Below are 15,850 nucleotides of genomic sequence, written 5' to 3'. Positions count from 1 at the left end.
ATTGCAACCACAGCACCTGTCACATAAGTATGGCTGCCTGGGCACCCCCTTCCCCTCACAGCACAGCCACTACAGCTGGCTCCATACCCTCTGTACAGCTCTGCTGTCACCATTGTCACTGCTGTGGACAAACTGAAAAGTTATTCGTTCTTGTGAGCTACCTAGGAATTTGTAAAATGAGAATTAGATTTTAAAGAAAAATAAGGGGCAGGGGGAGTCTTTCCCATGTTAGGAAGGGGAAATATCACAATGCAGGGAGTTAGAACCTTGTTTAGTGCTACTATGGAACGCTTGCTATTGGGAAGAATAAATGAGGGGATAAACCACTAAGCAGAGATTGACATAATGCCAATTTTAATTGCTATCTGTTTGGTAATTTATATTCTGTCCTTAAAAATTGTTTGATAACTGTGCCATAGATGAAAATTTGAATAAGATATAAACCTTATATAGCTGGCCTGGGACTGAAAAAGCATGGGATAAAACCGGACTCTCTGAACATGGGGGACAATGAGGGCTGATGAGACGCCAAGGACAATGACACTGGATTTTGATCCTACTGCATGTACTGGCTTTGAGGGAGCCTAGCCTGTTTGGATGCTCACCTTACTAGACCTGGATGGAGCTGGGAGGACCTTGGACTGCCCACAGGGCAGGGAACCCTGACTGCTCTTCGGACTGGAGGGGCAGGGGAGAGGTAGGTGGGGAGTGGGGGGAGGGGGAGGGAAAAGGGAGGCAGGGAGGAGGTGGAAATTTTTAATAAAAAACAAATAAAGAAATAAATAAAATATTAAAAAATATATAAACTTAAAAAGGCTTAGTACTGATAAGATTCAATCTTAGAAAGACTTACTAGTGAAAATAATAGATTTGACTGATAAGATACAAACCTTAGTGACTGCAACCCCAATCCCTAGGCTCCATCTTAAGGCCCAAAGCCCTCTCAGCCTTATGGAAGGCCAGGTTAGTCCTAGGAACCCCAGGTAAGACACTTTCCACTGCCTCAAAACCCCATTAAAACCTTTCCAACAACCACAGGCTGTACCCCAAACACTCTACCTGGCTCTATATCCTGGTCGATAAGTTTAGAAGACTTTTGCGTTGCCAGTAGATAGGCCAGATGGAGGAAAGACATCTAGGACACTGTTCACTATCCACTAATACTCCTTAAAGCCTGCCCAGTAACCCCAGACAGTACCCCCTTTTCTGGCCTCCACACGAAGACCCACAGCCCACAGCAACTGCACTGGAGACCAGAGTGGTCCTAAGGACCCCAGAGAAGATACCACTCACCACCCAGTAAACCCCTTTAAGTCTGTCCAATAATGCCAGACTGCTGCCCCATCCCTCAGCCCATATACCAATCAGTCTACTACTTTGGAAGAGGTCTTTGGCTTTATGACAGTCCAGGCAGGATCACGGAACCCAGCTAAGACACTTCCCACCACCAAATAACACTTTTAAAACCCAAACAATAACCAAGTACCTCATCCCCTTGGTTCCATACTAGGGTCCAAAGGCCCAGCAGACTTATGGGAGGCCAGCCTGGTCCTAGGAACCCAAAGACAGTGCTCACTAACCACAAAAACCTCAGTAAAGCATGCCCTACAGTCCCAGACTACACAGCCTCCGACCCCATCTCCAACCCCTGGTTCCACATCCCGGTCTACAACTTTGGAAGAAGATTTCTGCTTTATAAGAGGTCAGGTCAAAGCTAGGGAAGCCAGGGAAGCCACCACCCACTACCCACTAGCACTCCTTAGGACCACTCAGCAACTCAGGACTACACCCACTCCCCTGGATTTCATACTAGGGCCCACAGTCCCCAACAGTTTTATCAGAGGCCAGGGTAGTCCTAGGGACCCCAGGGAAGATAATGCCCACCACCCGCTAAACCCCTTTAAGTCTGTCAAACAACCCCAAACCGCACATACTGCCAACCCCTAGAAGAAAATCAAGAAAAATAAATAAATAAAGGAAACTGTTCAAGACCTAAAGATTAAAATAGAAGCAATGAAGAAAACACAAACAAAGGGAATCCTGGAAATGGAAAATCTGGGTAAGTGAACAGGAACTACAGATGTAAACATCACCAACAGAACACAAAAGAAAAGAGAATCCCAGGCATTGAATATACAATATAGGAATTAAATTTATCACCTTGCCATATAATAATACCCACAGAAAGAGCTTCATTGCACTAAAAGGAGCTCACTGACTCTGAACTGACAGTGGGGGGGGGGGCTAGCATAGGACCAAACTAGACTCCCTGAATATGGGTGACAGTTGTACGACCACAGCATTCTGTGAGGACACTGGCAGTGGGACCAGGACTTATCCCTATGGTTTGAACTGGCTCTTTGGAGCCCATTCTCTTTGAGGAGACACTTTGATCAGCCTAGATATAGTGGGGGGGGAGGACCTTGGTCCTACTTCAAAGAGATGTGTTAGACTTTGTTGACTCTCAATGGTGTTGGAGAAGGCCACTTGTTGGTTCCTGGCCACCTGGCTAGCTTAGACCTAAATAACACAGAAATTGTCTTACTTAAATCACTGCTTAGCCCACTAGCTCTAGCTTCTTATTGTCTAACTTTTATATTAATTTAACCCATTTCTATTAATCCGTATATTGCTATGTGGCTGTGGTTTACCGGGTAAAGTTCCCAGCATCTGTCTCCGATGGCTCCATGGCTTCTCTCCGACCGTCCCCTTCTTTCTCTGAGCATACAGCCTAGCTTTCCTACCTAATTTTGTTCCTCCCTGCCATAAATTCAAAGAAGTTCTTTATTCATTAACCAATAAAACAACACATAGACAGAAGGACCTCCCACACCACAATGGGAAGCCATATCCTCTCTGAGAAGTGCCTCCTGGTGGGGTGGGGGAAATGTGGAGGAGAGGAAGGAGGGGAGGGAGTGGGAACTGAAATTGGTATGTAAAATGAGAAAAGATTATCTTAAAAATAAATAAATTTAAATTTAAAAAAGCACTAAACATGCAGAACAAGAAAAGAATATTAAAAGCAGCAAAGGAAAAAGGCCAAGTAACATATACAGGCAGACTTATTAGAATCATACACAACTTTTCAATAGAGACCCTAAAATTGTGAAAGAATGGATTGATGTCTTGCAGACTCTAAGAAATTGGGCTGGCTGCCAGCCCAGATTACTATATCCAGCAAAACTTTCAGTCACCAGAGATGGAGAAAACAAGATAGTTCATGATAAAGTCACATTAAATCAATAATATTCCTCAAATTCAGTCCTACAAAAGGAAGGGAAACTCCAACCCCAGAAATTTAAATATACCCACAAAAACACAAGCAATAGATGATCTTACACAAGCAAAACCCAAAGAATGGAAACACACATACTGTCATCAATAACCAAATAGCAAGAATTAACAATCATTGTTCATTAGTATCCCTCAATATCAATGGACTCAACTTACCAATAAAATAAAAAGGCTAATAAATAGGATACAAAAATAGTATCTGGCATTCTGCTACATACAAAAATCACACCTCAATATCAAGATAAATATTATCTCAGAGTAAATGCTTGGAAAAATATTTTGCAATCAACTGGACCTAAGAAGCAAGTTTGTGTAACTGTCTGAATATTTAGCAAAATAGACTTCTGAGCAAAATTAATCAAAAGAGATGAAGATGGAAATTTCATATTCATCAAAGGAAAAATTCATCAAGATGTCTCAATTCTGAGCATCTATGCCCCAAATGTAAGGACACTCATATTTGTAAAAGTAAATTACTAAAGTTTAAACCACATTGAGAACCACACACACTAATAGTAGAAGACTTTAACAACCCACTCTCACCAATGAACTGGTCATCCAGATAGAATATAGACATAGATATAAAGGAACTAACATATGTTCTGACTCAAATGTATCAAATAGATATCTATAGAACATCTCACCCAAACAAAAAAGAGTAAACCTTCTTTTCGACACTGCATGGAACAGTCTCCAAAACTGACCATATACTCAGTCAAAAAACAAGTCTCAACAGACACAAAAAAATTGACATAACCCTCTGTATCTTATTAGACCACCATGGATTAAAGTTGGATTATAACAGAAATTCTACAAAATTATGGAAATTGAACAGTTTTCTACTGATTTACCACCGAGTCAAGGACAAAATAATTAAAGAAGTTAAATGCTTCCTAGAATTCAATAAAAATTAATGTCCAATGTACTCAAACTTTCAAGACTTAATAAAAATGGTACTATTAGGAAAGTTTGTAGAAATAAGTGTCTTCATGAAGAATTTGGAGTGATCTCATACCAGTGACTTAACAGCACAACTGAATGCTCTAGAATGAGGAGAAGATGGGGTAAATAATTAAATTGAAGCCCAAAATCAATAAAATAGAAACAAAGAGAACAATGCAAAGAATTAATGAAATGAAGTGTTGGATCTTTGAGAAAATCAACAAAATAGATAGCCCTTATTTAAACTAACCAAAAGGCAAAGAGAGTATACTTAATCAACAAAATAAAAAACAAAAAGGAGAAATAATAGACTCAAAGAAAATACAGAGGCTCATTAGGTCATATTTCAAAAACCTGTATTCACAAAATTGAAAAATCTAAAAGAAATGGACAAATTTCTTGCTAGATACAACTTACCTAAGTTTAATCAAGATTAGATAAACAATTTAAGTAGACTGGATATACCTAAAGAAATACAAGCAGTCATTAAAAGTCTCCCAACTAAAAAACTCCCAGGGTCAGACAGTTTTAGAGAAAAGTTCTATCAGACTTTCAAAGAAGTACTGATATCAACACACTATAAACTATTCCACAAAATAGAAACAGAAGGAACTTTGCCAACATTTTTATGAGACCAAAGTCACCCTGATACCGAAACCACATAAAGACTCAACAAAGAAAGAAAAAAATCAATTTGACTCATGGATACAGATATGCAGAAATAGTCAACAAAATAAGGACAAATCAAATCCAAAAGTACATAAAAAAAAAGATCATCCACCATGACCAAGTAGGCTTTATCTCAGAGATGAAGGAATGGTTCAACATGAGAAAATTTGTCAATGTGATCTACTATATAAATAAACTGAAAGGAAAAAACCCATATTATCATCTCAATAGATACTGAAAAGGCCTTTAACAAAAACCAACACCCCTTTATGATAAAAGTCCAAATATTAATAAAAATAAAAATAAAAACAATATACAGCAAGGTGACAGCTAATATCAAATTAGATGGATAGAAATTAAAAGCAATTCTACTAAGATCAAGAGCAAGACAAAACCGAATGTCAATGGCACAGGCAGTAAGAAAGACAAATAATAAATGGGACCTTATAAAATTAAGAAATTTCTGTAAGGCAAAAGACACCACCAGGAAGGCAAAATGGTAGTCTATAGAAAGGGAAAAGATATTTACTAACCCCGCATCTGACAGGGAGCTAATTTACAAAATACATAAAAAACTCAAGAAACTACACATGAGCAAACCAAACAATCCAGTAAAAAATGGTTTATAGATCTAAACGGAATTCTCAACAGAAGAATCTGAAATGACTGAAAAACACTTAAGGAGATGTCTGACATCTTTAACCATCAGGGAAATGAAAATCAAAACAACTCTGAGATTATATCATACACCATCAGAGGGACTAAGATAAAAAATACTAAATACAGTTTATGTTGGAGAGGATGTGGAGCAAGGGGAACATTCCTTCATTGCTGGTGGAAGTGCAAATAGCCTTTTTGGAAGTCATGGTAATGCTTTCTTAGAAAACTTGGAATCAACCTACCACAAGATACAGCTATAGCACTCTTGGGCATACCTAAAGAATGTACAATAATATCACAGTTATACTTTCTTAACTAATTTCATAGCAGTTTTATAATGTAATAGCTAGAACCTAGAAACAACCTACATGTCTCTCAACTGGGGAATATATAAAGAAAATGTAGTACATTTACACAATGGAATACTATTCAGATATTAAAAATAAAGACACCAGAAAATCTGAACGAATTCCAAATGAATGAAACTAGAAAAACAATCATTCTGAGTGAGGTTACCCAGACTGAGAAAACAAACATGGCATATACCCATTCATAAGTGGGTATGAGCTGTAAAGAAAAAGAAACTGTACTACAATCCTTAGACCCAGAGAGACTTGGTAACAGTGATAATTTATGGGGGGGGGGCATCTAGATCTCCCTAGGAAGGGGATATAGAAGGCATTCTGTGAGTGAGCTGTGGAAAGGGATGGTAACAGGAGGAGTCAGTATGGGGGGTGGGTGTAGGGTGTTGAGTATTTCAGGGTCAGGTGAATGCCTGGTTCTGTGGAATCTCCCCAGATTCTACAGGAAGAACCCAAGTTTAGACTCCTAGAAATATCAGATGTGTAGCCTCAACTGACCATCTCCTGTGACCAGACTGATGCCTGACCTAATTGTGATTAGAGACACACCATCCAGAAACAAATAAAGGCAGATTCAAATCCACACAGTCAAACAATAGGCAGCATTCAGGAATCCTGTATGGAAGAAAGAAAAAGGAATATAGAAGCCAGACAAAACAAGGACATCATGGGAAGGTCTACACAATCAACTAGCCTGGGTTCATAGGGACTTACAGAGGTTGAACCAACCACCAAGGAGCCTGCATGGAACTGATCTAGGCACTCTGTATATATGTTATAGTTGTGTAGCTTTGTCCTCTTGTGGGACTCCTAACAGCAGGAACAGGGGCTGTCCCAGACTCTTTTCACTGGCTTTTAGGAAACTACTTCTCATACTGGGTCACCTTGCCCAGCCTTAATACATAGGGAGGTGCTTAGTTTAAGTGTAACTTAATATGCCATGTTTTATTGATACTCATGGAAGATCTGCCCTTCTCTGGATGCAGATGGAAGTAGAGGGGTGTTGTAGGAGACTTTTTGTTATTTCCTTGCTGCTCAGCCATAAAATACTGTTTAGCTTAAGCATATTTATGGATAACTCATACTTTAAATTGACCCATCTCTGTTAATCTGTGTATCACTGTGAGGCTGTGGCTTACCTGGTAAAGTTCCAGCATTTGCCTCCAGCAGGGCTACATAGCTTCTCTTTTCACTCCACCTTCTTTCTCCCAGCATTCAGTTTAGTTTTCCTCTTTCTATAGGTCAAAGCAGTTTCTTTATTCATTAACCAATGAAAGCAACACATAGGCAGAAGAACCGCCCACACCAGAGAAGATGGGAGGTTGAGAGCATGTGAAAGAGAAGGAGGGAAGGGTCTAAATGGAAAGGATATGGGTGAGACTGTGGGTAAGATGCAAAATAAATAGATAAAAAACAAAACAGCAAAACAAACAAAAATAGGTCTTACAAAGACTTACTGATGAAAATTTGACTAACAGGATACAAACCTAAAAAATACATGGTAATGGAAATAAGAAAAATATTCAGAGACAGAGAAATTTTAGAGCAGAACCTATTGCACATTTTGCATTATAAAATTGAAAAGGAACAGCAGCTCAAGGTCATTAGCAAATCAAAATTTGTTTATCCAGGTACCATATAAGAATGACCCTCAGATGATAGGCATCCCCAAGGCGATGCAGAAATTGACTGGAATCCTATAAAAGTTTTTGATTTGAATATATCTAAAGAAGCATTCATTTCATATAGTGTGCATTATCTCTATGTGAAGCAAATGTTAAATTCATGGGCAACACAGAAAACAGAATTAGCCACAACACTGGAAAGATTTAGCTACAGCAATATTCTAAGCTGGTCCTCAGTTGCAATGGAAAGCATGGTGGAAATAGGAAACTAGAATCATAGAACAATGAGGTAGGACTAAAGGTATGGAAATTTCCCCAAGATCAGCTTTTCCATGAATGTCAGTGTGCTTCTTTGAAAAGACAGTCTAGATTTGATGATTACACCTTGGTACTTTGACATATATTAGCTTTGAAAGCCAGGGACAGGATTGAGGAATCAGGGAAGAGGATTGAGTCATTTCCTAAAATTATACAAGTACCACAAGAAGCCTTCATTGATTTTTCACAAAGATTGACCTCAATGGTACATAAGATGATACCAAACCCAGACATTAGCCACATATTAAATAAATTCTTGGCCTTTAAAATGCTAATTTATAATATAAAAGGGTGACTAGGTCATTAGAAGCAAGATCAACACCATTAGATGCATGGATTAGAAATACAGCTGATAGTTAATCTCATCTTATGATGATGCTTTGATAGGAGAAATAATTTCTAGAAATTTCAAGAAAAATCAAAATATCAGATGTTTTAATTGTGGTAAGCAGGGACATTTAAAAATGGATTTTAGATAAGGTGTTCTTAAAAACAACGGTTTATTTTTTTTTAAAGAGATGACCCAAACAGAAGATCCTAGTCTTTTAGAGTATGCAGAAGTAGTGGCAAAGTAGTCCAGCATTGGACTAATAAATGAAGATCAACAAGGGACAGGTAAGGTAACCCTTTGCCATCATAACACAGCCTATTATTAAAAGCAGGAAGTAAAGCAAGACAGGAACCTGGAGGCAGGAACTATTGTAGAGACTATGGAAGAGTATTTCTTCCTGGCTTGTAGTCTCTTCTCTTGGAGCATGAAGGACACAGGGATGACACCATGAGTCCTTAGTGAGCTGGGTCTGCCCATATCACTCATCAATCAAGAAAAGGTACCACAGGCCAATCATGTAGGAACATTATCATAATCAATCTTCCTGCTTCTCAAATGACTACAGTTTATGTCAAATTTACATAAAACCACCCAGCTCACTCCACCTCAGTGTTCAACTATATATTGTAACACACTGAACTTCAATGGTGCTGTCTCTTTCATCAGAGTGAGTACAAACCATATGATCCAAGTGTTTCTGTCATCATATATCACTCATTTCTTCATTCTCTCAATATTCCTGGTCAGGATTCCAGGTCTCACAGACAAGGACATATCTCAGGCAAATGGAAACTGTAAAAACTCCTATAGTCATTTATATAATTTTAAATACAAAGGCTTCTTTGGGTTGTGTCTGGTTTGTAGTTCAGGGTCTGTGTTAACCTGGTCAATCTTTGGCAGGGCTGTTGTTTATAATAAATTCCTTATGCAGGAGAGTGGCAGGGAGGAGAATTTGGCCTTAAGAACCCCATACACCTCTGTCACTGCTATCGTTTTCTACATATTTTCCCTTTCCTTCTATTCTCCTCCTTCATGCTCTTTCTCTCCTCTTATCAAATATCAAAGTTACTCTTTTGTCTTGTGCTGTATAACTGCAGGCTCCAGATCACATTGGGTTTGCCCTAACTTGTGGCCAAGGTCTTAGATCCACATCTCACTATGTTCTTAAAAAGCTCATAGTCACGGAGATGACTTTTTTGTGGACACTTTTGTGATGTCATGTGCATGATGTCAGATCTTTGTGTTTTAAACTGTAAGTAACTGATTATGCCAAAAATTCCCAATGAATCCCCCAATTCACAAACTCACACAGTGTTGAGGGATCATTTAACACTGGAAGGCTGCTAAATATATGGTCATGGACCACTGATATTAAAATGATCCAATTTAAAGTTTTAGAGAAAGTTATCTTTTCAGATGATGGGAATGTAGTATGAGAAACGATAAACAAAAAAATGCCGTGCATTCTATAATTCTTCCCTAAAAGCCTGATGATTATAAAGCATCAATCTTAAGCCAATATCATATTCTCTTTTTGTAATTTTAAAAATGATAGTATCATCCTAAGTTTCTGATTCTGCAGAAAGAGCTCAGAAATACAGATACAGAGATACTTCAAGATACATGTTCACATATTGTAAGTTATTAGTGGTAAGGTGTCTAAAGAAGCTACTGCTCAGGGAAGACTAATCCCATTACATTCAGACTTCTAAATTGTCTTATTGGGTAAACTTGGGGTTCTTATTTCAAAATTCTTTTAGGGCTTCATCTTCACTAGTCCTGTGTTTACTAAACTCTAGTTCTCTAAATGGTCTCATTAGTATCCATATCCATGGTTTTTGCATCTGATAAGTCTTGCATATATAACCATAGTTTTGGCTTTTATTCCTTTAAATACACAAACACACACACACACACACAAAACACAATATCTTTTCTAGGACACCACATATTATAAACTTAACAAGTTGAAAATATAATTTTCTAACCCCCACACCTCTACCTTCTTATCCATTATTGCATCACACCCTCCAATTCTCTACGTATGAATGTATGCTGTCCAGTTTTACCCCCAGATCCCTCTTTATTTATCTCTATTCCAAATACTTCTTACTTTTTGTTGATTCTATCATTGTAATATCTTTAATATCCATCACATTTTTATTTCCACCATTTCTGACCTCAGATAATGCACGACCTCATTATCCTGGTTTAAACTGTTCCAGTAATCTCCTTTCCAGTAGCTTTGACCGTCTCTAATCCGTATCTGACACTGCAGCTAGAGCAATCTTTTAAAATGCAAATTTAATCATTTTATTTCCTTGTTTAAATCCTTCAAATGGCTTCTCATTTTCTATAGGTTGAAGTCCAAATGCATCTGCGTGTCGGCTGATCACTACCATGATCTCCAGCCAAATGCATCTCTTACTTTTGACTGTGTAGGAACCCTTTGGATAGCGTGAAAGGTCCAAGCTCACTTCTTAGTTTTGAAAATCCACCAGCATCAAATCCCACCAACTCCTGGACTCACCCCAACCTTGGACTTGAAATCCCACCAAGCTCAGAATTGAAATCTCACCAATCCTCACTACTAGGAAAGCTCTGCCCCAAGAATTCATATTTGTATATGTATATGTATATATACATACATATACATATATACATTCCTTGTCTCATGCTCAGTTCTTTGCTGCTTCTCTCCTCAGCAGAGGCAGACAGCCTCTTATGGCTTTTCCAATAAATCTTTTGTTTGAGGTTTGTGTGTTGTGTGACTTTGTAGTATTCTTTGGCTTTTGACTGCCAAAATACCTTTCTCTTTAGAGCCACAACATTTACACTTATTCTTGACATCACAAATGCATAACAGAGTTTCTTCACAGTCCAAATCGAATTTATCACATTATCTTTGCTCTGTTTACAATGTCCTTTTGTTTCTATCTACTTCTCAAATCCATCAGTCACACTTACTATTCTACAAAAGCACTTGACTTCATGATTTCTCTAGAGGAACAGAACTAATGAGGCAAGTATGTAAATATACAAAGATATTAAGAATTACATCATAATACAGCATCCTTTCTAAACTCAATATCTACCATATCTCATTATTCCTTGTCTAATCAGTTACTATATGGCAGACTTTTCCTGGGAAGATGAAATACAAACTTCTTCTCACACCAAATGGGATACCATGACAGAACAAAATCCAACTTGGTGAACCAGTGAATTTTACTTACAGGAATGTGGGTGAGAGGTTCTTCACAGAGGAAAATTTATCCCAAAATAGTTGCATCACCAAAGTCTACCGCAGGATGCGTAGCATCTCAAAATGTGAGGACCCTAAACACATTGGCCAACCTGCAAGCAGCTCAACAGGTTGGTGAGTATTCTCTCTAAGTTATTCAGTTTCTCTCAATCTTTTTCAGGAACTCAGATGATTTCTGCATCTTCCAAATAGCTGCCATGGTACGAGTCTTTTTTGCAGCTCTTTCAATTGCTTGCTTTAGCAGAGTAGGGCCTACTGAATCTAGTCACTTTCAGAAACTTCCTGAAGCTATTTTTGAGTTTTTTGTCTTCTATCTTAAAGAACTTCCTTCAGGATGGAGTGATTTAATCTCAGATGAATCTGCTACACAGCACCAGTATATTTTTTAAATTGTCTCTTCAGCATGAATTATTTATCCAAACATTGTTCAGTGTCTTTTTTTTTTTTTGGAGGGAAAGGGAGAAAAAATAAAGAATTTATTCATGGAGGCAAAAAGTCAAAATATATAGAGCCACCATCCCACTTAAAGGCCATCAGGTAGAAACAGTCAACTTTGCTGATGATGTTTAATACATAGTCAGTTACAGAATGTATTACTGAATAAAGTTCAGTCTGCCAGACTCATTGAAACCCTCAACTAAGTCAGGTACATCTTTATTATGGAGGGATGCAGCCATTTAAATGTTCATTTCATCTACAGAAGCCTTCATGGACACAGTCACAAAAGTAATTGACCCATTCTCCTGGAAATCTGTGAACCTGACAAATTGACACATACATAACATTAACTAAAATACTCTGTGGAGTAATTCTGTTTCTTGTGATGCTTAACCTTGATTGTTAATGGAACAGCATCGAGATTCACCATTACAAGAAGACTGCCACCATGTCTTTGTCAAATTATATAGATTAGGTGAGGTGTGAAGGCCTACCAAAAATGTGACAATAGCATCCTTGAGCAAGTACCCCAGACAAAATAAGGAGAAAACAAGCTTAGAGCAGAAGTTCAGTGGTCTCAGTCTCCTAACTGTGGATATAACATGTATGATAAGTCACTTTAAGCTCCTTCCTCTTATCATTTTCTAACATGGTAGACTAGGAACCAGAACAAACTTAGTTTGGGTTTTTTTATTGCTGCGAAGAGACACATGACGGTAGCAACTCTGGAAGGAGAACATTTAGTTGGGGTGGCTCACTTCAAGTTTCAGAGAGTCAGTCCATTATCATCACGGCAGAGAGCATGGCAGCATGCAGACAGATGTGCTGGAACTGACAGTCCTTACATCTTGAGGAGAAGGCATAGGACGTTAACTGAGAGTCACACTGAGGGAAGCTTGAGCAAAAGAAATGTCAAGATCCAACCTCACAGTGACATACATCCTTTAACCAGGCTATACCTCCTAATAGTGCTAGTCCATTTGGGGGCTATTTTTTCAAATATCACACAAGCTCTTCCTTCCTTAAGTTCTACTAGTTTGTTAGATTTATTTTGTCTTATTGTGGGATGCAGCAGAAGCCCTGAGCAAGTGAAATCCTAAGTGAATGTGTGTTATGAGCATGGCTGTGTCGAGGGCCCCAAAACCTCAGCACTATGAGAATGACAAAGTCCTCAGCAAGTGAGGCTCAAGAATGGCAAAGACTTCCTCTGCTCTAATTGTGAATGCTGACAGTGTGTACAGAAAATGCCCACCATAGTTTTTTCTACCCACATGAATTATGGCCTGAAGGCTGCACCTGTACACAGACTAATCCTTCTAAGATTAGCTAATACCATCTCCTAATTCAGTGGTATGTAATAGCCCTACCTCCCTGTTCAACTGTAAATAATAAATATTCTGAGCTTCCATAGCACTGTAACATCTTCATCAGAGATCCCAGGAAACATGGTTCCAGATTTTTCTATGTACCTGTGTGTCATTTTTTTAATCCCCTAGTTTCCCATAGTCAAGACAATCCCTGGGGCAAGGGTAGAACATCACTGCAATGAAAGTAGCAACTAACACAGCCATGCAGAACAAGGTAATTAGATATTCTCTCCTTGTGACACAATACCATCTTTTCTATGTATCTTCATTTTTATATATGACTGTTTAAGCAATTGTTTGTGTCAGTTTCTCCTTCCATGTGAGATTTATAAGGAAACAATAAATAGAACAAATGTCATATCAATGGCAAATTGAATGTTTGATAAGCATTTAATGACAGAATCAACAGATATTTGAGAAAAACCTATATAAAAATTTAATATGAGCACTTGCTCGGGTGAGGCTGCTTACAATGGAAAATTGTAGTTCTCCATGGGAAATAACAATTATAGTCAGAACAGATCTTGTTTCCAGTTTCAAACTCCCCTGCCTTAGCTCATTCTTACATTAATCATGCTTTTGAATTGCCAGAGTTTCCTCATGAAACAGATGGATAAGGTAGGTTTAAAGAAGGTAACAATTTGGTCTATGTCGCAATGATAATGACTGACATCATCTGGCTCTTGAACCCTTACTTATTTAAATTATTCTCCTCACAATATCCAGGTTTTAATAAATGTATGTTATAGTCTCTTGCTATGATTTCTTCAACAGTGTTTTACTTCGTTATTAATTTTCAGCTGTTCACTGTACATGGTGAACTGATATACTGTTATTTGGAGCAATATGTTGGAACAAGCTACTGCTTGACTCGTTTCCAATTTTTAATATTTATAAAAATGGAAGTAGTTCAAATAGTTGCAAATTAAAACACAGTTAAAACTACTGTATCATATCAAATGTACCAGTACTTTGATTTCTAAGTGAATACTGCCTGCATATGGATAATCCATCACTGCTTCAAATTGAAAAGTACTTGTGGCAGGTCATTGATCCTTCTGACAAAATGACCTTCTAACTACTTCTTACACAAAATAGATGTGTTTTCCCTTGCATGTTATCAAATCGAGATATTTACAGTGGAGGCTCATTTTTGTACTCTGGGAAGCTTAGTTAAGTCCAAGATTTAATTAAACTGGTATTTGCATTTGGAAAGCAGGAATAACCAAGGGCAAGGGCATCCATTCACACATTGCCCTAGTTCTGCAATGGAGATGTGCACATCTGTCAAGGTTGCAGAAACTGGACCCATGTGCCTGGGTAATAGTGCATGGTGTATCTGTAGAGTGCTTTCAGGGCACTGTCATTTTACAGATCTACAAGAGATAAAAGGAATCTTTCCTGAAACACACCATTATTGAATTTGTCTAGTATTTTTCATCTCCTTAAAGGTTTATTTTGATTGCATTTACTTTTGGGGAAAAAACATAGAAAATCTAGGGAACTATACTGTTCCCATACACTAATTCAGTATCAATACCTAGCTAATGTCAAATGCTGCACCACTGAGAAATATGTAGATGACTAATTCAACATTTCGTCTTCATAAAAATTGAGTTCATAGCTGGGCTGTGGTGGCACACACCTTTAATCCCAGCACTTGGGAGGTAGAGGCAGGCAGATCTCTCTGAGTTTGAGGACAGCCTTGTCTACAACAGTTAGTGCCAGGACAGGCTCCAAAGCTACACTGAGAAACCCTGTCTCCAAAAAGAAAAAAAAATGAGTTTATGTAAGTTTAGACTTCTTTCTCATTTCAGAATCTGTATTATGCCACAAACCAATTTTCTTTTCTTTGTCTTTGTGATTAGGACTCTAGAAACAGTCTTCTCAACTGACACTATTTTCTATAACTTCTATTGTAGAAACTTTCTATTTCTGATGCACAATCATAACATCTTTATGTTTTAATAATATTAAATTAAGTTCTAATATTACTAAAGACAAATTAGGTGACATTATATAAGATTTCTTATAGGATAAGAGCTATAAATTATTTTAATCATAACTACTAGATTGTTAATTTTGAATGACATAATCTTTTTCTTAAAGGAAAATTCATGGGAGGAAATATTGAAAGTAGTGTAACAATAGGGAAGAATCCTAGACTTTTTATTGCGAGATGATTTGGGAAGCTGAGTACAGCCATGAGTAGAAAATTGTCTTTTGGGTGTCTCCTCTGGAGAGAGACTATTGAAAAGAAACATGAAGAAATGGAGAATTTATATAGGAAAATTGGCCACATTATGAGGAACTGATGATTTATTTTTACCAATTGAAGTCATCTCTGGCATCAGGAAGGGTTTTTATTTTAGCATACCAAAGAAGAGAACATGAATGGGTGCTATAGAACATGTGCAATTTGGTAAAGTATAGTACCCTGGGCACTCCAAGTATGTATACCTAAAAAAAGATTAGAAACACATGAGAAACAACATGTGAAGGTAATGATATCAAGGCCAGACATAGTTCTTATGGATGTCCTTGGCAGACTGTGGGTATCTCTATAATGCCCTTAGGGT

The sequence above is a fragment of the Microtus oregoni genome, unplaced genomic scaffold (assembly GCF_018167655.1).
Source record: "Microtus oregoni isolate MIOR12 unplaced genomic scaffold, Mior012 000017F_ref0000208, whole genome shotgun sequence".
In the NCBI taxonomy this organism is placed as follows: domain Eukaryota; kingdom Metazoa; phylum Chordata; class Mammalia; order Rodentia; family Cricetidae; genus Microtus; species Microtus oregoni.
Note: the sequence above shows the minus strand (reverse complement) of the source record.